Genomic DNA, 21,203 nt, shown 5'->3' with positions numbered 1-21,203 from the left:
GCCCTAAAGGAGGAGTTATTCAGATTCATTGCAGTGGGGGGCGGCGGCTGCAAAACGCACCATTCTTCTTGTTTTTGCTCTGCAAAGCAGCCTTTTCAAGGGTTGGCTTGGGTGACAAAATGTCTTCTGTAGGCGTGGGTTTGTCTCCCTCTCGCTCTCTCTCCCTAAGATGTGTCCGGCATAGGCCAGGGTGCCACTCGAGGCCCAAACCAATTCTGGTTATCGCTTCTCGGCCTTTTGGCTAAGATCAAGTGTAGTATCTGTTCTTATCAGTTTAATATCTGATACGTCCCCTATCTGGGGACCATATATTAAATGGATTTTTAGAACAGGGAGATGGAAAAAGAGCTTGCTCTGTCCACTCCACGCATTGACCTGGTATTGCAGTACCTCCAGGAACGGTGCACCCCTTCTTAACCCAGTTTCCAAAAGCAGAACTCAATTCACCTGATTCATATTAGCCCGGTTTAATGAATTGGAAGAAAGCATACGTCTTCATATGCACCTCAATTTGGCCCATTCACTTTTCACACTTCCTCCTTTTGTTTTTTATCTTTCACACTTTTGACTTTCTTTATTCATCCAAATAGCAAACTCATCACCACTCAACCTGACCAACTCGCCTATGTCCCGTGCTGCAGTTCTCTGTCTTATCTAGATCATTTGCAATTGAATGGAATAGATCCCTTTTGGACAAAGTGGATTCACCTGCTGCTGCAGTGACCACAGGTGTGATAAGATCTAGAATTGGCATCTGGTGCGATCTCTCCGCTTCCACTCCAAAGAAAGTTACCTGTTTATTCCTATCATGCATTGGTTTTTGGGGTTTTCTTTGAGTAATGATGATCTCTTTAGTAGTCTGTTGGCGCCCTCTCCTGGAGGAATAGTTTGCTTGCTCTTGGACATTCTAAAAGAGAGGTCATGATAGACATTGAGCTTCTGAGCTCAATTGGGGACAGTCATGGGTGATGAATGTTTGCAACCTGCTGCAAAGCCTCATACCGCAATATAAGGAACGTCAAATACTAAGAAAGGGCGGCCTATGAAAGAATTACTACTTTCAATAAGTACACTTAAACGGCTAATTGGGAATAGAAAAACTGTAAAAAGCCCTCTGAGAAAGCCCCCCTCTAACCTTTGATAGTAAGTTTTTCTGTAGTCTGCCTGTTGATGTATTTTCCGTTTGAACTGTGCACAACATGAAGAGACGGAACACTGGCGGCTTGTCACAATGCCCCCGCTGACATCACAATAGCGCTGCTGCCTAGAAAACAAGCTGCGCAGCAGAAGTTGTTCTTTGGGTGGGAGGGTGGGCTAGTGTAAGGAGGGGGCAAGCTCTTTTTTTCCCGGGTGGTAGGGGGATGACAGGAGAAGGGATGCGGGTGGTGAGAAGGGTACAGAGGGCAGGGTTTGGGGGCTGGGAAGGAAAGGGAAAAGATTAGGGTTTGGGGATGATGAAAGGGCTTTCTACGGGTAAGGATGGCAAAGGGTGGCAGTGACGGAAAGTCAGGCAACCTGTCCTGTCCGTCTTTTTGTATCGTGAGTTGGAAAGACTGCAAGGGGGAGGGGAGTTGCTTGCGCCCTAAAGGAGGAGTTATTCAGATTCATTGCAGTGGGGGGCGGCGGCTGCAAAACGCACCATTCTTCTTGTTTTTGCTCTGCAAAGCAGCCTTTTCAAGGGTTGGCTTGGGTGACAAAATGTCTTCTGTAGGCGTGGGTTTGTCTCCCTCTCGCTCTCTCTCCCTAAGATGTGTCCGGCATAGGCCAGGGTGCCACTCGAGGCCCAAACCAATTCTGGTTATCGCTTCTCGGCCTTTTGGCTAAGATCAAGTGTAGTATCTGTTCTTATCAGTTTAATATCTGATACGTCCCCTATCTGGGGACCATATATTAAATGGATTTTTAGAACAGGGAGATGGAAAAAGAGCTTGCTCTGTCCACTCCACGCATTGACCTGGTATTGCAGTACCTCCAGGAACGGTGCACCCCTTCTTAACCCAGTTTCCAAAAGCAGAACTCAATTCACCTGATTCATATTAGCCCGGTTTAATGAATTGGAAGAAAGCATACGTCTTCATATGCACCTCAATTTGGCCCATTCACTTTTCACACTTCCTCCTTTTGTTTTTTATCTTTCACACTTTTGACTTTCTTTATTCATCCAAATAGCAAACTCATCACCACTCAACCTGACCAACTCGGCTATGTCCCGTGCTGCAGTTCTCTGTCTTATCTAGATCATTTGCAATTGAATGGAATAGATCCCTTTTGGACAAAGTGGATTCACCTGCTGCTGCAGTGACCACAGGTGTGATAAGATCTAGAATTGGCATCTGGTGCGATCTCTCCGCTTCCACTCCAAAGAAAGTTACCTGTTTATTCCTATCATGCATTGGTTTTTGGGGTTTTCTTTGAGTAATGATGATCTCTTTAGTAGTCTGTTGGCGCCCTCTCCTGGAGGAATAGTTTGCTTGCTCTTGGACATTCTAAAAGAGAGGTCATGATAGACATTGAGCTTCTGAGCTCAATTGGGGACAGTCATGGGTGATGAATGTTTGCAACCTGCTGCAAAGCCTCATACCGCAATATAAGGAACGTCAAATACTAAGAAAGGGCGGCCTATGAAAGAATTACTACTTTCAATAAGTACACTTAAACGGCTAATTGGGAATAGAAAAACTGTAAAAAGCCCTCTGAGAAAGCCCCCCTCTAACCTTTGATAGTAAGTTTTTCTGTAGTCTGCCTGTTGATGTATTTTCCGTTTGAACTGTGCACAACATGAAGAGACGGAACACTGGCGGCTTGTCACAATGCCCCCGCTGACATCACAATAGCGCTGCTGCCTAGAAAACAAGCTGCGCAGCAGAAGTTGTTCTTTGGGTGGGAGGGTGGGCTAGTGTAAGGAGGGGGCAAGCTCTTTTTTTCCCGGGTGGTAGGGGGATGACAGGAGAAGGGATGCGGGTGGTGAGAAGGGTACAGAGGGCAGGGTTTGGGGGCTGGGAAGGAAAGGGAAAAGATTAGGGTTTGGGGATGATGAAAGGGCTTTCTACGGGTAAGGATGGCAAAGGGTGGCAGTGACGGAAAGTCAGGCAACCTGTCCTGTCCGTCTTTTTGTATCGTGAATTGGAAAGACTGCAAGGGGGAGGGGAGTTGCTTGCGCCCTAAAGGAGGAGTTATTCAGATTCATTGCAGTGGGGGGCGGCGGCTGCAAAACGCACCATTCTTCTTGTTTTTGCTCTGCAAAGCAGCCTTTTCAAGGGTTGGCTTGGGTGACAAAATGTCTTCTGTAGGCGTGGGTTTGTCTCCCTCTCGCTCTCTCTCCCTAAGATGTGTCCGGCATAGGCCAGGGTGCCACTCGAGGCCCAAACCAATTCTGGTTATCGCTTCTCGGCCTTTTGGCTAAGATCAAGTGTAGTGTTGTTCGAAGAGGTGGTTTAAGCTCCAGGCCACCTTAGTACAATGATACAATGCACACTGGAAGGTTGCGCTTGCTAGTACTCTGGGTGGATAGTATATTCATCTAGAGGAAAACATGGCCCTACCAGGATCGAGTCTATGAGACTGAGTAAGGGTGGGGGGCTATGGTACAACGTGCCCCAGGACTGACGACCCTGGAGTGAGTCTGAGCTTGCTGGCTTGGGACCCCGGCAAGCCTTGGGCTCTGTAGCACACCGTACCTTGCCTTTTCATACTTTTTGAGCATATTACCCTATCCCGGCCTTCTGGCTAGGAAGGGAAATTTTTATAATCCCGGTCGGAGGTCTGGTCAGCTTTGGGCTGAGAAACTAACACCCGGTTGGAGGTCTGGGTCAGCTTCGGCTGAGAAACCAACACCCGGTTGGAGGTCTGGGTCAGCTTCGGCTGAGAAACCAACACCCGGTTGGAGGTCCGGTTAGCCTTGGGCTGAGAAACCAACACCGGTTGACGGTCCGGGCAGTTTCGGCTGCGAAACCAACAACTAGTAGCTCTCTACTCCACTTGGGTAAGATGCCTGGGTGGACGCTGGGAGCAACGACAAGGCTCAACCAGGCTTCGGCTTGGGGGAGCACCGAAGATCCCTGACCCTTGCTGTGGCCTTCTGGCTCGGAGGGACGGGGTTGATTTTTGGGGACCCTCTCCTCACGGAGGGGTCCACACGAATCCTAGCCTTTGCACTGTTTTTGGTGTGACTTCGGTCATGCATTTTTTGCGGTGCTTTGGAAAGCTTCATTAAATCAATCTGTTCTTATCAGTTTAATATCTGATACGTCCCCTATCTGGGGACCATATATTAAATGGATTTTTAGAACAGGGAGATGGAAAAAGAGCTTGCTCTGTCCACTCCACGCATTGACCTGGTATTGCAGTACCTCCAGGAACGGTGCACCCCTTCTTAACCCAGTTTCCAAAAGCAGAACTCAATTCACCTGATTCATATTAGCCCGGTTTAATGAATTGGAAGAAAGCATACGTCTTCATATGCACCTCAATTTGGCCCATTCACTTTTCACACTTCCTCCTTTTGTTTTTTATCTTTCACACTTTTGACTTTCTTTATTCATCCAAATAGCAAACTCATCACCACTCAACCTGACCAACTCGGCTATGTCCCGTGCTGCAGTTCTCTGTCTTATCTAGATCATTTGCAATTGAATGGAATAGATCCCTTTTGGACAAAGTGGATTCACCTGCTGCTGCAGTGACCACAGGTGTGATAAGATCTAGAATTGGCATCTGGTGCGATCTCTCCGCTTCCACTCCAAAGAAAGTTACCTGTTTATTCCTATCATGCATTGGTTTTTGGGGTTTTCTTTGAGTAATGATGATCTCTTTAGTAGTCTGTTGGCGCCCTCTCCTGGAGGAATAGTTTGCTTGCTCTTGGACATTCTAAAAGAGAGGTCATGATAGACATTGAGCTTCTGAGCTCAATTGGGGACAGTCATGGGTGATGAATGTTTGCAACCTGCTGCAAAGCCTCATACCGCAATATAAGGAACGTCAAATACTAAGAAAGGGCGGCCTATGAAAGAATTACTACTTTCAATAAGTACACTTAAACGGCTAATTGGGAATAGAAAAACTGTAAAAAGCCCTCTGAGAAAGCCCCCCTCTAACCTTTGATAGTAAGTTTTTCTGTAGTCTGCCTGTTGATGTATTTTCCGTTTGAACTGTGCACAACATGAAGAGACGGAACACTGGCGGCTTGTCACAATGCCCCCGCTGACATCACAATAGCGCTGCTGCCTAGAAAACAAGCTGCGCAGCAGAAGTTGTTCTTTGGGTGGGAGGGTGGGCTAGTGTAAGGAGGGGGCAAGCTCTTTTTTTCCCGGGTGGTAGGGGGATGACAGGAGAAGGGATGCGGGTGGTGAGAAGGGTACAGAGGGCAGGGTTTGGGGGCTGGGAAGGAAAGGGAAAAGATTAGGGTTTGGGGATGATGAAAGGGCTTTCTACGGGTAAGGATGGCAAAGGGTGGCAGTGACGGAAAGTCAGGCAACCTGTCCTGTCCGTCTTTTTGTATCGTGAATTGGAAAGACTGCAAGGGGGAGGGGAGTTGCTTGCGCCCTAAAGGAGGAGTTATTCAGATTCATTGCAGTGGGGGGCGGCGGCTGCAAAACGCACCATTCTTCTTGTTTTTGCTCTGCAAAGCAGCCTTTTCAAGGGTTGGCTTGGGTGACAAAATGTCTTCTGTAGGCGTGGGTTTGTCTCCCTCTCGCTCTCTCTCCCTAAGATGTGTCCGGCATAGGCCAGGGTGCCACTCGAGGCCCAAACCAATTCTGGTTATCGCTTCTCGGCCTTTTGGCTAAGATCAAGTGTAGTATCTGTTCTTATCAGTTTAATATCTGATACGTCCCCTATCTGGGGACCATATATTAAATGGATTTTTAGAACAGGGAGATGGAAAAAGAGCTTGCTCTGTCCACTCCACGCATTGACCTGGTATTGCAGTACCTCCAGGAACGGTGCACCCCTTCTTAACCCAGTTTCCAAAAGCAGAACTCAATTCACCTGATTCATATTAGCCCGGTTTAATGAATTGGAAGAAAGCATACGTCTTCATATGCACCTCAATTTGGCCCATTCACTTTTCACACTTCCTCCTTTTGTTTTTTATCTTTCACACTTTTGACTTTCTTTATTCATCCAAATAGCAAACTCATCACCACTCAACCTGACCAACTCGGCTATGTCCCGTGCTGCAGTTCTCTGTCTTATCTAGATCATTTGCAATTGAATGGAATAGATCCCTTTTGGACAAAGTGGATTCACCTGCTGCTGCAGTGACCACAGGTGTGATAAGATCTAGAATTGGCATCTGGTGCGATCTCTCCGCTTCCACTCCAAAGAAAGTTACCTGTTTATTCCTATCATGCATTGGTTTTTGGGGTTTTCTTTGAGTAATGATGATCTCTTTAGTAGTCTGTTGGCGCCCTCTCCTGGAGGAATAGTTTGCTTGCTCTTGGACATTCTAAAAGAGAGGTCATGATAGACATTGAGCTTCTGAGCTCAATTGGGGACAGTCATGGGTGATGAATGTTTGCAACCTGCTGCAAAGCCTCATACCGCAATATAAGGAACGTCAAATACTAAGAAAGGGCGGCCTATGAAAGAATTACTACTTTCAATAAGTACACTTAAACGGCTAATTGGGAATAGAAAAACTGTAAAAAGCCCTCTGAGAAAGCCCCCCTCTAACCTTTGATAGTAAGTTTTTCTGTAGTCTGCCTGTTGATGTATTTTCCGTTTGAACTGTGCACAACATGAAGAGACGGAACACTGGCGGCTTGTCACAATGCCCCCGCTGACATCACAATAGCGCTGCTGCCTAGAAAACAAGCTGCGCAGCAGAAGTTGTTCTTTGGGTGGGAGGGTGGGCTAGTGTAAGGAGGGGGCAAGCTCTTTTTTTCCCGGGTGGTAGGGGGATGACAGGAGAAGGGATGCGGGTGGTGAGAAGGGTACAGAGGGCAGGGTTTGGGGGCTGGGAAGGAAAGGGAAAAGATTAGGGTTTGGGGATGATGAAAGGGCTTTCTACGGGTAAGGATGGCAAAGGGTGGCAGTGACGGAAAGTCAGGCAACCTGTCCTGTCCGTCTTTTTGTATCGTGAATTGGAAAGACTGCAAGGGGGAGGGGAGTTGCTTGCGCCCTAAAGGAGGAGTTATTCAGATTCATTGCAGTGGGGGGCGGCGGCTGCAAAACGCACCATTCTTCTTGTTTTTGCTCTGCAAAGCAGCCTTTTCAAGGGTTGGCTTGGGTGACAAAATGTCTTCTGTAGGCGTGGGTTTGTCTCCCTCTCGCTCTCTCTCCCTAAGATGTGTCCGGCATAGGCCAGGGTGCCACTCGAGGCCCAAACCAATTCTGGTTATCGCTTCTCGGCCTTTTGGCTAAGATCAAGTGTAGTATCTGTTCTTATCAGTTTAATATCTGATACGTCCCCTATCTGGGGACCATATATTAAATGGATTTTTAGAACAGGGAGATGGAAAAAGAGCTTGCTCTGTCCACTCCACGCATTGACCTGGTATTGCAGTACCTCCAGGAACGGTGCACCCCTTCTTAACCCAGTTTCCAAAAGCAGAACTCAATTCACCTGATTCATATTAGCCCGGTTTAATGAATTGGAAGAAAGCATACGTCTTCATATGCACCTCAATTTGGCCCATTCACTTTTCACACTTCCTCCTTTTGTTTTTTATCTTTCACACTTTTGACTTTCTTTATTCATCCAAATAGCAAACTCATCACCACTCAACCTGACCAACTCGGCTATGTCCCGTGCTGCAGTTCTCTGTCTTATCTAGATCATTTGCAATTGAATGGAATAGATCCCTTTTGGACAAAGTGGATTCACCTGCTGCTGCAGTGACCACAGGTGTGATAAGATCTAGAATTGGCATCTGGTGCGATCTCTCCGCTTCCACTCCAAAGAAAGTTACCTGTTTATTCCTATCATGCATTGGTTTTTGGGGTTTTCTTTGAGTAATGATGATCTCTTTAGTAGTCTGTTGGCGCCCTCTCCTGGAGGAATAGTTTGCTTGCTCTTGGACATTCTAAAAGAGAGGTCATGATAGACATTGAGCTTCTGAGCTCAATTGGGGACAGTCATGGGTGATGAATGTTTGCAACCTGCTGCAAAGCCTCATACCGCAATATAAGGAACGTCAAATACTAAGAAAGGGCGGCCTATGAAAGAATTACTACTTTCAATAAGTACACTTAAACGGCTAATTGGGAATAGAAAAACTGTAAAAAGCCCTCTGAGAAAGCCCCCCTCTAACCTTTGATAGTAAGTTTTTCTGTAGTCTGCCTGTTGATGTATTTTCCGTTTGAACTGTGCACAACATGAAGAGACGGAACACTGGCGGCTTGTCACAATGCCCCCGCTGACATCACAATAGCGCTGCTGCCTAGAAAACAAGCTGCGCAGCAGAAGTTGTTCTTTGGGTGGGAGGGTGGGCTAGTGTAAGGAGGGGGCAAGCTCTTTTTTTCCCGGGTGGTAGGGGGATGACAGGAGAAGGGATGCGGGTGGTGAGAAGGGTACAGAGGGCAGGGTTTGGGGGCTGGGAAGGAAAGGGAAAAGATTAGGGTTTGGGGATGATGAAAGGGCTTTCTACGGGTAAGGATGGCAAAGGGTGGCAGTGACGGAAAGTCAGGCAACCTGTCCTGTCCGTCTTTTTGTATCGTGAATTGGAAAGACTGCAAGGGGGAGGGGAGTTGCTTGCGCCCTAAAGGAGGAGTTATTCAGATTCATTGCAGTGGGGGGCGGCGGCTGCAAAACGCACCATTCTTCTTGTTTTTGCTCTGCAAAGCAGCCTTTTCAAGGGTTGGCTTGGGTGACAAAATGTCTTCTGTAGGCGTGGGTTTGTCTCCCTCTCGCTCTCTCTCCCTAAGATGTGTCCGGCATAGGCCAGGGTGCCACTCGAGGCCCAAACCAATTCTGGTTATCGCTTCTCGGCCTTTTGGCTAAGATCAAGTGTAGTGTTGTTCGAAGAGGTGGTTTAAGCTCCAGGCCACCTTAGTACAATGATACAATGCACACTGGAAGGTTGCGCTTGCTAGTACTCTGGGTGGATAGTATATTCATCTAGTGGAAAACATGGCCCTACCAGGATCGAGGCTATTAGACTGAGTAAGGATGGGGGGCTATGGTACAACGTGCCCCAGGACTGACGACCCTGGAGTGAGTCTGAGCTTGCTGGCTTGGGACCCCGGCAAGCCTTGGCCTCTGTAGCACACCGTACCTTGCCTTTTCATACTTTTTGAGCATATTACCCTATCCCGGCCTTCTGGCTAGGAAGGGAAATTTTTATAATCCCGGTCGGAGGTCTGGTCAGCTTTGGGCTGAGAAACTAACACCCGGTTGGAGGTCCGGGTCAGCTTCGGCTGAGAAACCAACACCCGGTTGGAGGTCTGGGTCAGCTTCGGCTGAGAAACCAACACCCGGTTGGAGGTCCGGTTAGCCTTGGGCTGAGAAACCAACACCGGTTGACAGTCCGGGCAGTTTCGGCTGCGAAACCAACAACTAGTAGCTCTCTACTCCACTTGGGTAAGATGCCTGGGTGGACGCTGGGAGCAACGACAAGGCTCAACCAGGCTTCGGCTTGGGGGAGCACCGAAGATCCCTGACCCTTGCTGTGGCCTTCTGGCTCGAAGGGACGGGGTTGATTTTTGGGGACCCTCTCCTCACGGTGGGGTCCACACGAATCCTAGCCTTTGCACTGTTTTTGGTGTGACTTCGGTCATGCATTTTTTGTGGTGCTTTGGAAAGCTTCATTAAATCAAAAATCTGTTCTTATCAGTTTAATATCTGATACGTCCCCTATCTGGGGACCATATATTAAATGGATTTTTAGAACAGGGAGATGGAAAAAGAGCTTGCTCTGTCCACTCCACGCATTGACCTGGTATTGCAGTACCTCCAGGAACGGTGCACCCCTTCTTAACCCAGTTTCCAAAAGCAGAACTCAATTCACCTGATTCATATTAGCCCGGTTTAATGAATTGGAAGAAAGCATACGTCTTCATATGCACCTCAATTTGGCCCATTCACTTTTCACACTTCCTCCTTTTGTTTTTTATCTTTCACACTTTTGACTTTCTTTATTCATCCAAATAGCAAACTCATCACCACTCAACCTGACCAACTCGGCTATGTCCCGTGCTGCAGTTCTCTGTCTTATCTAGATCATTTGCAATTGAATGGAATAGATCCCTTTTGGACAAAGTGGATTCACCTGCTGCTGCAGTGACCACAGGTGTGATAAGATCTAGAATTGGCATCTGGTGCGATCTCTCCGCTTCCACTCCAAAGAAAGTTACCTGTTTATTCCTATCATGCATTGGTTTTTGGGGTTTTCTTTGAGTAATGATGATCTCTTTAGTAGTCTGTTGGCGCCCTCTCCTGGAGGAATAGTTTGCTTGCTCTTGGACATTCTAAAAGAGAGGTCATGATAGACATTGAGCTTCTGAGCTCAATTGGGGACAGTCATGGGTGATGAATGTTTGCAACCTGCTGCAAAGCCTCATACCGCAATATAAGGAACGTCAAATACTAAGAAAGGGCGGCCTATGAAAGAATTACTACTTTCAATAAGTACACTTAAACGGCTAATTGGGAATAGAAAAACTGTAAAAAGCCCTCTGAGAAAGCCCCCCTCTAACCTTTGATAGTAAGTTTTTCTGTAGTCTGCCTGTTGATGTATTTTCCGTTTGAACTGTGCACAACATGAAGAGACGGAACACTGGCGGCTTGTCACAATGCCCCCGCTGACATCACAATAGCGCTGCTGCCTAGAAAACAAGCTGCGCAGCAGAAGTTGTTCTTTGGGTGGGAGGGTGGGCTAGTGTAAGGAGGGGGCAAGCTCTTTTTTTCCCGGGTGGTAGGGGGATGACAGGAGAAGGGATGCAGGTGGTGAGAAGGGTACAGAGGGCAGGGTTTGGGGGCTGGGAAGGAAAGGGAAAAGATTAGGGTTTGGGGATGATGAAAGGGCTTTCTACGGGTAAGGATGGCAAAGGGTGGCAGTGACGGAAAGTCAGGCAACCTGTCCTGTCCGTCTTTTTGTATCGTGAATTGGAAAGACTGCAAGGGGGAGGGGAGTTGCTTGCGCCCTAAAGGAGGAGTTATTCAGATTCATTGCAGTGGGGGGCGGCGGCTGCAAAACGCACCATTCTTCTTGTTTTTGCTCTGCAAAGCAGCCTTTTCAAGGGTTGGCTTGGGTGACAAAATGTCTTCTGTAGGCGTGGGTTTGTCTCCCTCTCGCTCTCTCTCCCTAAGATGTGTCCGGCATAGGCCAGGGTGCCACTCGAGGCCCAAACCAATTCTGGTTATCGCTTCTCGGCCTTTTGGCTAAGATCAAGTGTAGTATCTGTTCTTATCAGTTTAATATCTGATACGTCCCCTATCTGGGGACCATATATTAAATGGATTTTTAGAACAGGGAGATGGAAAAAGAGCTTGCTCTGTCCACTCCACGCATTGACCTGGTATTGCAGTACCTCCAGGAACGGTGCACCCCTTCTTAACCCAGTTTCCAAAAGCAGAACTCAATTCACCTGATTCATATTAGCCCGGTTTAATGAATTGGAAGAAAGCATACGTCTTCATATGCACCTCAATTTGGCCCATTCACTTTTCACACTTCCTCCTTTTGTTTTTTATCTTTCACACTTTTGACTTTCTTTATTCATCCAAATAGCAGACTCATCACCACTCAACCTGACCAACTCGGCTATGTCCCGTGCTGCAGTTCTCTGTCTTATCTAGATCATTTGCAATTGAATGGAATAGATCCCTTTTGGACAAAGTGGATTCACCTGCTGCTGCAGTGACCACAGGTGTGATAAGATCTAGAATTGGCATCTGGTGCGATCTCTCCGCTTCCACTCCAAAGAAAGTTACCTGTTTATTCCTATCATGCATTGGTTTTTGGGGTTTTCTTTGAGTAATGATGATCTCTTTAGTAGTCTGTTGGCGCCCTCTCCTGGAGGAATAGTTTGCTTGCTCTTGGACATTCTAAAAGAGAGGTCATGATAGACATTGAGCTTCTGAGCTCAATTGGGGACAGTCATGGGTGATGAATGTTTGCAACCTGCTGCAAAGCCTCATACCGCAATATAAGGAACGTCAAATACTAAGAAAGGGCGGCCTATGAAAGAATTACTACTTTCAATAAGTACACTTAAACGGCTAATTGGGAATAGAAAAACTGTAAAAAGCCCTCTGAGAAAGCCCCCCTCTAACCTTTGATAGTAAGTTTTTCTGTAGTCTGCCTGTTGATGTATTTTCCGTTTGAACTGTGCACAACATGAAGAGACGGAACACTGGCGGCTTGTCACAATGCCCCCGCTGACATCACAATAGCGCTGCTGCCTAGAAAACAAGCTGCGCAGCAGAAGTTGTTCTTTGGGTGGGAGGGTGGGCTAGTGTAAGGAGGGGGCAAGCTCTTTTTTTCCCGGGTGGTAGGGGGATGACAGGAGAAGGGATGCGGGTGGTGAGAAGGGTACAGAGGGCAGGGTTTGGGGGCTGGGAAGGAAAGGGAAAAGATTAGGGTTTGGGGATGATGAAAGGGCTTTCTACGGGTAAGGATGGCAAAGGGTGGCAGTGACGGAAAGTCAGGCAACCTGTCCTGTCCGTCTTTTTGTATCGTGAATTGGAAAGACTGCAAGGGGGAGGGGAGTTGCTTGCGCCCTAAAGGAGGAGTTATTCAGATTCATTGCAGTGGGGGGCGGCGGCTGCAAAACGCACCATTCTTCTTGTTTTTGCTCTGCAAAGCAGCCTTTTCAAGGGTTGGCTTGGGTGACAAAATGTCTTCTGTAGGCGTGGGTTTGTCTCCCTCTCGCTCTCTCTCCCTAAGATGTGTCCGGCATAGGCCAGGGTGCCACTCGAGGCCCAAACCAATTCTGGTTATCGCTTCTCGGCCTTTTGGCTAAGATCAAGTGTAGTATCTGTTCTTATCAGTTTAATATCTGATACGTCCCCTATCTGGGGACCATATATTAAATGGATTTTTAGAACAGGGAGATGGAAAAAGAGCTTGCTCTGTCCACTCCACGCATTGACCTGGTATTGCAGTACCTCCAGGAACGGTGCACCCCTTCTTAACCCAGTTTCCAAAAGCAGAACTCAATTCACCTGATTCATATTAGCCCGGTTTAATGAATTGGAAGAAAGCATACGTCTTCATATGCACCTCAATTTGGCCCATTCACTTTTCACACTTCCTCCTTTTGTTTTTTATCTTTCACACTTTTGACTTTCTTTATTCATCCAAATAGCAAACTCATCACCACTCAACCTGACCAACTCGGCTATGTCCCGTGCTGCAGTTCTCTGTCTTATCTAGATCATTTGCAATTGAATGGAATAGATCCCTTTTGGACAAAGTGGATTCACCTGCTGCTGCAGTGACCACAGGTGTGATAAGATCTAGAATTGGCATCTGGTGCGATCTCTCCGCTTCCACTCCAAAGAAAGTTACCTGTTTATTCCTATCATGCATTGGTTTTTGGGGTTTTCTTTGAGTAATGATGATCTCTTTAGTAGTCTGTTGGCGCCCTCTCCTGGAGGAATAGTTTGCTTGCTCTTGGACATTCTAAAAGAGAGGTCATGATAGACATTGAGCTTCTGAGCTCAATTGGGGACAGTCATGGGTGATGAATGTTTGCAACCTGCTGCAAAGCCTCATACCGCAATATAAGGAACGTCAAATACTAAGAAAGGGCGGCCTATGAAAGAATTACTACTTTCAATAAGTACACTTAAACGGCTAATTGGGAATAGAAAAACTGTAAAAAGCCCTCTGAGAAAGCCCCCCTCTAACCTTTGATAGTAAGTTTTTCTGTAGTCTGCCTGTTGATGTATTTTCCGTTTGAACTGTGCACAACATGAAGAGACGGAACACTGGCGGCTTGTCACAATGCCCCCGCTGACATCACAATAGCGCTGCTGCCTAGAAAACAAGCTGCGCAGCAGAAGTTGTTCTTTGGGTGGGAGGGTGGGCTAGTGTAAGGAGGGGGCAAGCTCTTTTTTTCCCGGGTGGTAGGGGGATGACAGGAGAAGGGATGCGGGTGGTGAGAAGGGTACAGAGGGCAGGGTTTGGGGGCTGGGAAGGAAAGGGAAAAGATTAGGGTTTGGGGATGATGAAAGGGCTTTCTACGGGTAAGGATGGCAAAGGGTGGCAGTGACGGAAAGTCAGGCAACCTGTCCTGTCCGTCTTTTTGTATCGTGAATTGGAAAGACTGCAAGGGGGAGGGGAGTTGCTTGCGCCCTAAAGGAGGAGTTATTCAGATTCATTGCAGTGGGGGGCGGCGGCTGCAAAACGCACCATTCTTCTTGTTTTTGCTCTGCAAAGCAGCCTTTTCAAGGGTTGGCTTGGGTGACAAAATGTCTTCTGTAGGCGTGGGTTTGTCTCCCTCTCGCTCTCTCTCCCTAAGATGTGTCCGGCATAGGCCAGGGTGCCACTCGAGGCCCAAACCAATTCTGGTTATCGCTTCTCGGCCTTTTGGCTAAGATCAAGTGTAGTATCTGTTCTTATCAGTTTAATATCTGATACGTCCCCTATCTGGGGACCATATATTAAATGGATTTTTAGAACAGGGAGATGGAAAAAGAGCTTGCTCTGTCCACTCCACGCATTGACCTGGTATTGCAGTACCTCCAGGAACGGTGCACCCCTTCTTAACCCAGTTTCCAAAAGCAGAACTCAATTCACCTGATTCATATTAGCCCGGTTTAATGAATTGGAAGAAAGCATACGTCTTCATATGCACCTCAATTTGGCCCATTCACTTTTCACACTTCCTCCTTTTGTTTTTTATCTTTCACACTTTTGACTTTCTTTATTCATCCAAATAGCAAACTCATCACCACTCAACCTGACCAACTCGGCTATGTCCCGTGCTGCAGTTCTCTGTCTTATCTAGATCATTTGCAATTGAATGGAATAGATCCCTTTTGGACAAAGTGGATTCACCTGCTGCTGCAGTGACCACAGGTGTGATAAGATCTAGAATTGGCATCTGGTGCGATCTCTCCGCTTCCACTCCAAAGAAAGTTACCTGTTTATTCCTATCATGCATTGGTTTTTGGGGTTTTCTTTGAGTAATGATGATCTCTTTAGTAGTCTGTTGGCGCCCTCTCCTGGAGGAATAGTTTGCTTGCTCTTGGACATTCTAAAAGAGAGGTCATGATAGACATTGAGCTTCTGAGCTCAATTGGGGACAGTCATGGGTGATGAATGTTTGCAACCTGCTGCAAAGCCTCATACCGCAATATAAGGAACGTCAAATACTAAGAAAGGGCGGCCTATGAAAGAATTACTACTTTCAATAAGTACACTTAAACGGCTAATTGGGAATAGAAAAACTGTAAAAAGCCCTCTGAGAAAGCCCCCCTCTAACCTTTGATAGTAAGTTTTTCTGTAGTCTGCCTGTTGATGTATTTTCCGTTTGAACTGTGCACAACATGAAGAGACGGAACACTGGCGGCTTGTCACAATGCCCCCGCTGACATCACAATAGCGCTGCTGCCTAGAAAACAAGCTGCGCAGCAGAAGTTGTTCTTTGGGTGGGAGGGTGGGCTAGTGTAAGGAGGGGGCAAGCTCTTTTTTTCCCGGGTGGTAGGGGGATGACAGGAGAAGGGATGCGGGTGGTGAGAAGGGTACAGAGGGCAGGGTTTGGGGGCTGGGAAGGAAAGGGAAAAGATTAGGGTTTGGGGATGATGAAAGGGCTTTCTACGGGTAAGGATGGCAAAGGGTGGCAGTGACGGAAAGTCAGGCAACCTGTCCTGTCCGTCTTTTTGTATCGTGAATTGGAAAGACTGCAAGGGGGAGGGGAGTTGCTTGCGCCCTAAAGGAGGAGTTATTCAGATTCATTGCAGTGGGGGGCGGCGGCTGCAAAACGCACCATTCTTCTTGTTTTTGCTCTGCAAAGCAGCCTTTTCAAGGGTTGGCTTGGGTGACAAAATGTCTTCTGTAGGCGTGGGTTTGTCTCCCTCTCGCTCTCTCTCCCTAAGATGTGTCCGGCATAGGCCAGGGTGCCACTCGAGGCCCAAACCAATTCTGGTTATCGCTTCTCGGCCTTTTGGCTAAGATCAAGTGTAGTATCTGTTCTTATCAGTTTAATATCTGATACGTCCCCTATCTGGGGACCATATATTAAATGGATTTTTAGAACAGGGAGATGGAAAAAGAGCTTGCTCTGTCCACTCCACGCATTGACCTGGTATTGCAGTACCTCCAGGAACGGTGCACCCCTTCTTAACCCAGTTTCCAAAAGCAGAACTCAATTCACCTGATTCATATTAGCCCGGTTTAATGAATTGGAAGAAAGCATACGTCTTCATATGCACCTCAATTTGGCCCATTCACTTTTCACACTTCCTCCTTTTGTTTTTTATCTTTCACACTTTTGACTTTCTTTATTCATCCAAATAGCAAACTCATCACCACTCAACCTGACCAACTCGGCTATGTCCCGTGCTGCAGTTCTCTGTCTTATCTAGATCATTTGCAATTGAATGGAATAGATCCCTTTTGGACAAAGTGGATTCACCTGCTGCTGCAGTGACCACAGGTGTGATAAGATCTAGAATTGGCATCTGGTGCGATCTCTCCGCTTCCACTCCAAAGAAAGTTACCTGTTTATTCCTATCATGCATTGGTTTTTGGGGTTTTCTTTGAGTAATGATGATCTCTTTAGTAGTCTGTTGGCGCCCTCTCCTGGAGGAATAGTTTGCTTGCTCTTGGACATTCTAAAAGAGAGGTCATGATAGACATTGAGCTTCTGAGCTCAATTGGGGACAGTCATGGGTGATGAATGTTTGCAACCTGCTGCAAAGCCTCATACCGCAATATAAGGAACGTCAAATACTAAGAAAGGGCGGCCTATGAAAGAATTACTACTTTCAATAAGTACACTTAAACGGCTAATTGGGAATAGAAAAACTGTAAAAAGCCCTCTGAGAAAGCCCCCCTCTAACCTTTGATAGTAAGTTTTTCTGTAGTCTGCCTGTTGATGTATTTTCCGTTTGAACTGTGCACAACATGAAGAGACGGAACACTGGCGGCTTGTCACAATGCCCCCGCTGACATCACAATAGCGCTGCTGCCTAGAAAACAAGCTGCGCAGCAGAAGTTGTTCTTTGGGTGGGAGGGTGGGCTAGTGTAAGGAGGGGGCAAGCTCTTTTTTTCCCGGGTGGTAGGGGGATGACAGGAGAAGGGATGCGGGTGGTGAGAAGGGTACAGAGGGCAGGGTTTGGGGGCTGGGAAGGAAAGGGAAAAGATTAGGGTTTGGGGATGATGAAAGGGCTTTCTACGGGTAAGGATGGCAAAGGGTGGCAGTGACGGAAAGTCAGGCAACCTGTCCTGTCCGTCTTTTTGTATCGTGAATTGGAAAGACTGCAAGGGGGAGGGGAGTTGCTTGCGCCCTAAAGGAGGAGTTATTCAGATTCATTGCAGTGGGGGGCGGCGGCTGCAAAACGCACCATTCTTCTTGTTTTTGCTCTGCAAAGCAGCCTTTTCAAGGGTTGGCTTGGGTGACAAAATGTCTTCTGTAGGCGTGGGTTTGTCTCCCTCTCGCTCTCTCTCCCTAAGATGTGTCCGGCATAGGCCAGGGTGCCACTCGAGGCCCAAACCAATTCTGGTTATCGCTTCTCGGCCTTTTGGCTAAGATCAAGTGTAGTATCTGTTCTTATCAGTTTAATATCTGATACGTCCCCTATCTGGGGACCATATATTAAATGGATTTTTAGAACAGGGAGATGGAAAAAGAGCTTGCTCTGTCCACTCCACGCATTGACCTGGTATTGCAGTACCTCCAGGAACGGTGCACCCCTTCTTAACCCAGTTTCCAAAAGCAGAACTCAATTCACCTGATTCATATTAGCCCGGTTTAATGAATTGGAAGAAAGCATACGTCTTCATATGCACCTCAATTTGGCCCATTCACTTTTCACACTTCCTCCTTTTGTTTTTTATCTTTCACACTTTTGACTTTCTTTATTCATCCAAATAGCAAACTCATCACCACTCAACCTGACCAACTCGGCTATGTCCCGTGCTGCAGTTCTCTGTCTTATCTAGATCATTTGCAATTGAATGGAATAGATCCCTTTTGGACAAAGTGGATTCACCTGCTGCTGCAGTGACCACAGGTGTGATAAGATCTAGAATTGGCATCTGGTGCGATCTCTCCGCTTCCACTCCAAAGAAAGTTACCTGTTTATTCCTATCATGCATTGGTTTTTGGGGTTTTCTTTGAGTAATGATGATCTCTTTAGTAGTCTGTTGGCGCCCTCTCCTGGAGGAATAGTTTGCTTGCTCTTGGACATTCTAAAAGAGAGGTCATGATAGACATTGAGCTTCTGAGCTCAATTGGGGACAGTCATGGGTGATGAATGTTTGCAACCTGCTGCAAAGCCTCATACCGCAATATAAGGAACGTCAAATACTAAGAAAGGGCGGCCTATGAAAGAATTACTACTTTCAATAAGTACACTTAAACGGCTAATTGGGAATAGAAAAACTGTAAAAAGCCCTCTGAGAAAGCCCCCCTCTAACCTTTGATAGTAAGTTTTTCTGTAGTCTGCCTGTTGATGTATTTTCCGTTTGAACTGTGCACAACATGAAGAGACGGAACACTGGCGGCTTGTCACAATGCCCCCGCTGACATCACAATAGCGCTGCTGCCTAGAAAACAAGCTGCGCAGCAGAAGTTGTTCTTTGGGTGGGAGGGTGGGCTAGTGTAAGGAGGGGGCAAGCTCTTTTTTTCCCGGGTGGTAGGGGGATGACAGGAGAAGGGATGCGGGTGGTGAGAAGGGTACAGAGGGCAGGGTTTGGGGGCTGGGAAGGAAAGGGAAAAGATTAGGGTTTGGGGATGATGAAAGGGCTTTCTACGGGTAAGGATGGCAAAGGGTGGCAGTGACGGAAAGTCAGGCAACCTGTCCTGTCCGTCTTTTTGTATCGTGAATTGGAAAGACTGCAAGGGGGAGGGGAGTTGCTTGCGCCCTAAAGGAGGAGTTATTCAGATTCATTGCAGTGGGGGGCGGCGGCTGCAAAACGCACCATTCTTCTTGTTTTTGCTCTGCAAAGCAGCCTTTTCAAGGGTTGGCTTGGGTGACAAAATGTCTTCTGTAGGCGTGGGTTTGTCTCCCTCTCGCTCTCTCTCCCTAAGATGTGTCCGGCATAGGCCAGGGTGCCACTCGAGGCCCAAACCAATTCTGGTTATCGCTTCTCGGCCTTTTGGCTAAGATCAAGTGTAGTCCCTTCATTGGGTTTGCCTTGGTCTTGGCTGGGAGGGGCCCGGGCTTGCACAACCGCCGGCCTCGGGGATTGTTGCGCCTTTTGGTGCTTACGTCTCCTTATGGCTGGTGGTTCCTGGGCTCGGGAGGCGATCACCTGCGGCACTGCGCTTTTGTGTGGTGGCCGATGACCGTTTTCTGAAATTTGCGGATGAAATCTCATCTGTTCTTATCAGTTTAATATCTGATACGTCCCCTATCTGGGGACCATATATTAAATGGATTTTTAGAACAGGGAGATGGAAAAAGAGCTTGCTCTGTCCACTCCACGCATTGACCTGGTATTGCAGTACCTCCAGGAACGGTGCACCCCTTCTTAACCCAGTTTCCAAAAGCAGAACTCAATTCACCTGATTCATATTAGCCCGGTTTAATGAATTGGAAGAAAGCATACGTCTTCATATGCACCTCAATTTGGCCCATTCACTTTTCACACTTCCTCCTTTTGTTTTTTATCTTTCACACTTTTGACTTTCTTTATTCATCCAAATAGCAAACTCATCACCACTCAACCTGACCAACTCGGCTATGTCCCGTGCTGCAGTTCTCTGTCTTATCTAGATCATTTGCAATTGAATGGAATAGATCCCTTTTGGACAAAGTGGATTCACCTGCTGCTGCAGTGACCACAGGTGTGATAAGATCTAGAATTGGCATCTGGTGCGATCTCTCCGCTTCCACTCCAAAGAAAGTTACCTGTTTATTCCTATCATGCATTGGTTTTTGGGGTTTTCTTTGAGTAATGATGATCTCTTTAGTAGTCTGTTGGCGCCCTCTCCTGGAGGAATAGTTTGCTTGCTCTTGGACATTCTAAAAGAGAGGTCATGATAGACATTGAGCTTCTGAGCTCAATTGGGGACAGTCATGGGTGATGAATGTTTGCAACCTGCTGCAAAGCCTCATACCGCAATATAAGGAACGTCAAATACTAAGAAAGGGCGGCCTATGAAAGAATTACTACTTTCAATAAGTACACTTAAACGGCTAATTGGGAATAGAAAAACTGTAAAAAGCCCTCTGAGAAAGCCCCCCTCTAACCTTTGATAGTAAGTTTTTCTGTAGTCTGCCTGTTGATGTATTTTCCGTTTGAACTGTGCACAACATGAAGAGACGGAACACTGGCGGCTTGTCACAATGCCCCCGCTGACATCACAATAGCGCTGCTGCCTAGAAAACAAGCTGCGCAGCAGAAGTTGTTCTTTGGGTGGGAGGGTGGGCTAGTGTAAGGAGGGGGCAAGCTCTTTTTTTCCCGGGTGGTAGGGGGATGACAGGAGAAGGGATGCGGGTGGTGAGAAGGGTACAGAGGGCAGGGTTTGGGGGCTGGGAAGGAAAGGGAAAAGATTAGGGTTTGGGGATGATGAAAGGGCTTTCTACGGGTAAGGATGGCAAAGGGTGGCAGTGACGGAAAGTCAGGCAACCTGTCCTGTCCGTCTTTTTGTATCGTGAATTGGAAAGACTGCAAGGGGGAGGGGAGTTGCTTGCGCCCTAAAGGAGGAGTTATTCAGATTCATTGCAGTGGGGGGCGGCGGCTGCAAAACGCACCATTCTTCTTGTTTTTGCTCTGCAAAGCAGCCTTTTCAAGGGTTGGCTTGGGTGACAAAATGTCTTCTGTAGGCGTGGGTTTGTCTCCCTCTCGCTCTCTCTCCCTAAGATGTGTCCGGCATAGGCCAGGGTGCCACTCGAGGCCCAAACCAATTCTGGTTATCGCTTCTCGGCCTTTTGGCTAAGATCAAGTGTAGTATCTGTTCTTATCAGTTTAATATCTGATACGTCCCCTATCTGGGGACCATATATTAAATGGATTTTTAGAACAGGGAGATGGAAAAAGAGCTTGCTCTGTCCACTCCACGCATTGACCTGGTATTGCAGTACCTCCAGGAACGGTGCACCCCTTCTTAACCCAGTTTCCAAAAGCAGAACTCAATTCACCTGA

The 21,203-nt window shown here is 47.2% G+C and overlaps 13 non-coding genes across 13 annotated transcripts; all 13 read left to right on the top strand.

The window, feature by feature from the left end:
• The first annotated feature begins 221 nt into the window (after positions 1 to 221).
• Positions 222 to 412, top strand: LOC142252394 (U2 spliceosomal RNA). Its single transcript, XR_012725773.1, has one exon. It is a non-coding gene; the product is annotated as a U2 spliceosomal RNA (small nuclear RNA).
• A 1,388-nt stretch (positions 413 to 1,800) lies between these two features.
• LOC142252393 (U2 spliceosomal RNA) lies at positions 1,801 to 1,991 on the top strand. Its single transcript, XR_012725772.1, has one exon. It is a non-coding gene; the product is annotated as a U2 spliceosomal RNA (small nuclear RNA).
• A 2,186-nt stretch (positions 1,992 to 4,177) lies between these two features.
• Positions 4,178 to 4,371, top strand: LOC142253279 (U2 spliceosomal RNA). Its single transcript, XR_012726585.1, has one exon. It is a non-coding gene; the product is annotated as a U2 spliceosomal RNA (small nuclear RNA).
• A 1,388-nt stretch (positions 4,372 to 5,759) lies between these two features.
• Positions 5,760 to 5,950, top strand: LOC142252392 (U2 spliceosomal RNA). Its single transcript, XR_012725771.1, has one exon. It is a non-coding gene; the product is annotated as a U2 spliceosomal RNA (small nuclear RNA).
• A 1,388-nt stretch (positions 5,951 to 7,338) lies between these two features.
• Positions 7,339 to 7,529, top strand: LOC142252391 (U2 spliceosomal RNA). Its single transcript, XR_012725770.1, has one exon. It is a non-coding gene; the product is annotated as a U2 spliceosomal RNA (small nuclear RNA).
• A 2,190-nt stretch (positions 7,530 to 9,719) lies between these two features.
• Positions 9,720 to 9,912, top strand: LOC142252994 (U2 spliceosomal RNA). The gene has a single exon (XR_012726339.1). It is a non-coding gene; the product is annotated as a U2 spliceosomal RNA (small nuclear RNA).
• Positions 9,913 to 11,300: 1,388 nt separating this feature from the next.
• On the top strand, positions 11,301 to 11,491 carry LOC142252390 (U2 spliceosomal RNA). The gene has a single exon (XR_012725769.1). It is a non-coding gene; the product is annotated as a U2 spliceosomal RNA (small nuclear RNA).
• Positions 11,492 to 12,879: 1,388 nt separating this feature from the next.
• On the top strand, positions 12,880 to 13,070 carry LOC142252389 (U2 spliceosomal RNA). The gene has a single exon (XR_012725768.1). It is a non-coding gene; the product is annotated as a U2 spliceosomal RNA (small nuclear RNA).
• Positions 13,071 to 14,458: 1,388 nt separating this feature from the next.
• On the top strand, positions 14,459 to 14,649 carry LOC142252388 (U2 spliceosomal RNA). The gene has a single exon (XR_012725767.1). It is a non-coding gene; the product is annotated as a U2 spliceosomal RNA (small nuclear RNA).
• Positions 14,650 to 16,037: 1,388 nt separating this feature from the next.
• Positions 16,038 to 16,228, top strand: LOC142252386 (U2 spliceosomal RNA). The gene has a single exon (XR_012725765.1). It is a non-coding gene; the product is annotated as a U2 spliceosomal RNA (small nuclear RNA).
• Positions 16,229 to 17,616: 1,388 nt separating this feature from the next.
• LOC142252385 (U2 spliceosomal RNA) lies at positions 17,617 to 17,807 on the top strand. Its single transcript, XR_012725764.1, has one exon. It is a non-coding gene; the product is annotated as a U2 spliceosomal RNA (small nuclear RNA).
• A 1,593-nt stretch (positions 17,808 to 19,400) lies between these two features.
• On the top strand, positions 19,401 to 19,585 carry LOC142253321 (U2 spliceosomal RNA). Its single transcript, XR_012726621.1, has one exon. It is a non-coding gene; the product is annotated as a U2 spliceosomal RNA (small nuclear RNA).
• A 1,388-nt stretch (positions 19,586 to 20,973) lies between these two features.
• On the top strand, positions 20,974 to 21,164 carry LOC142252384 (U2 spliceosomal RNA). The gene has a single exon (XR_012725763.1). It is a non-coding gene; the product is annotated as a U2 spliceosomal RNA (small nuclear RNA).
• Positions 21,165 to 21,203: the final 39 nt, after the last annotated feature.

This window comes from Anomaloglossus baeobatrachus, chromosome 9 (assembly GCF_048569485.1).
Source record: "Anomaloglossus baeobatrachus isolate aAnoBae1 chromosome 9, aAnoBae1.hap1, whole genome shotgun sequence".
Lineage (NCBI taxonomy): Eukaryota > Metazoa > Chordata > Amphibia > Anura > Aromobatidae > Anomaloglossus > Anomaloglossus baeobatrachus.
This window is presented reverse-complemented; position numbering and strand designations above follow the sequence as displayed.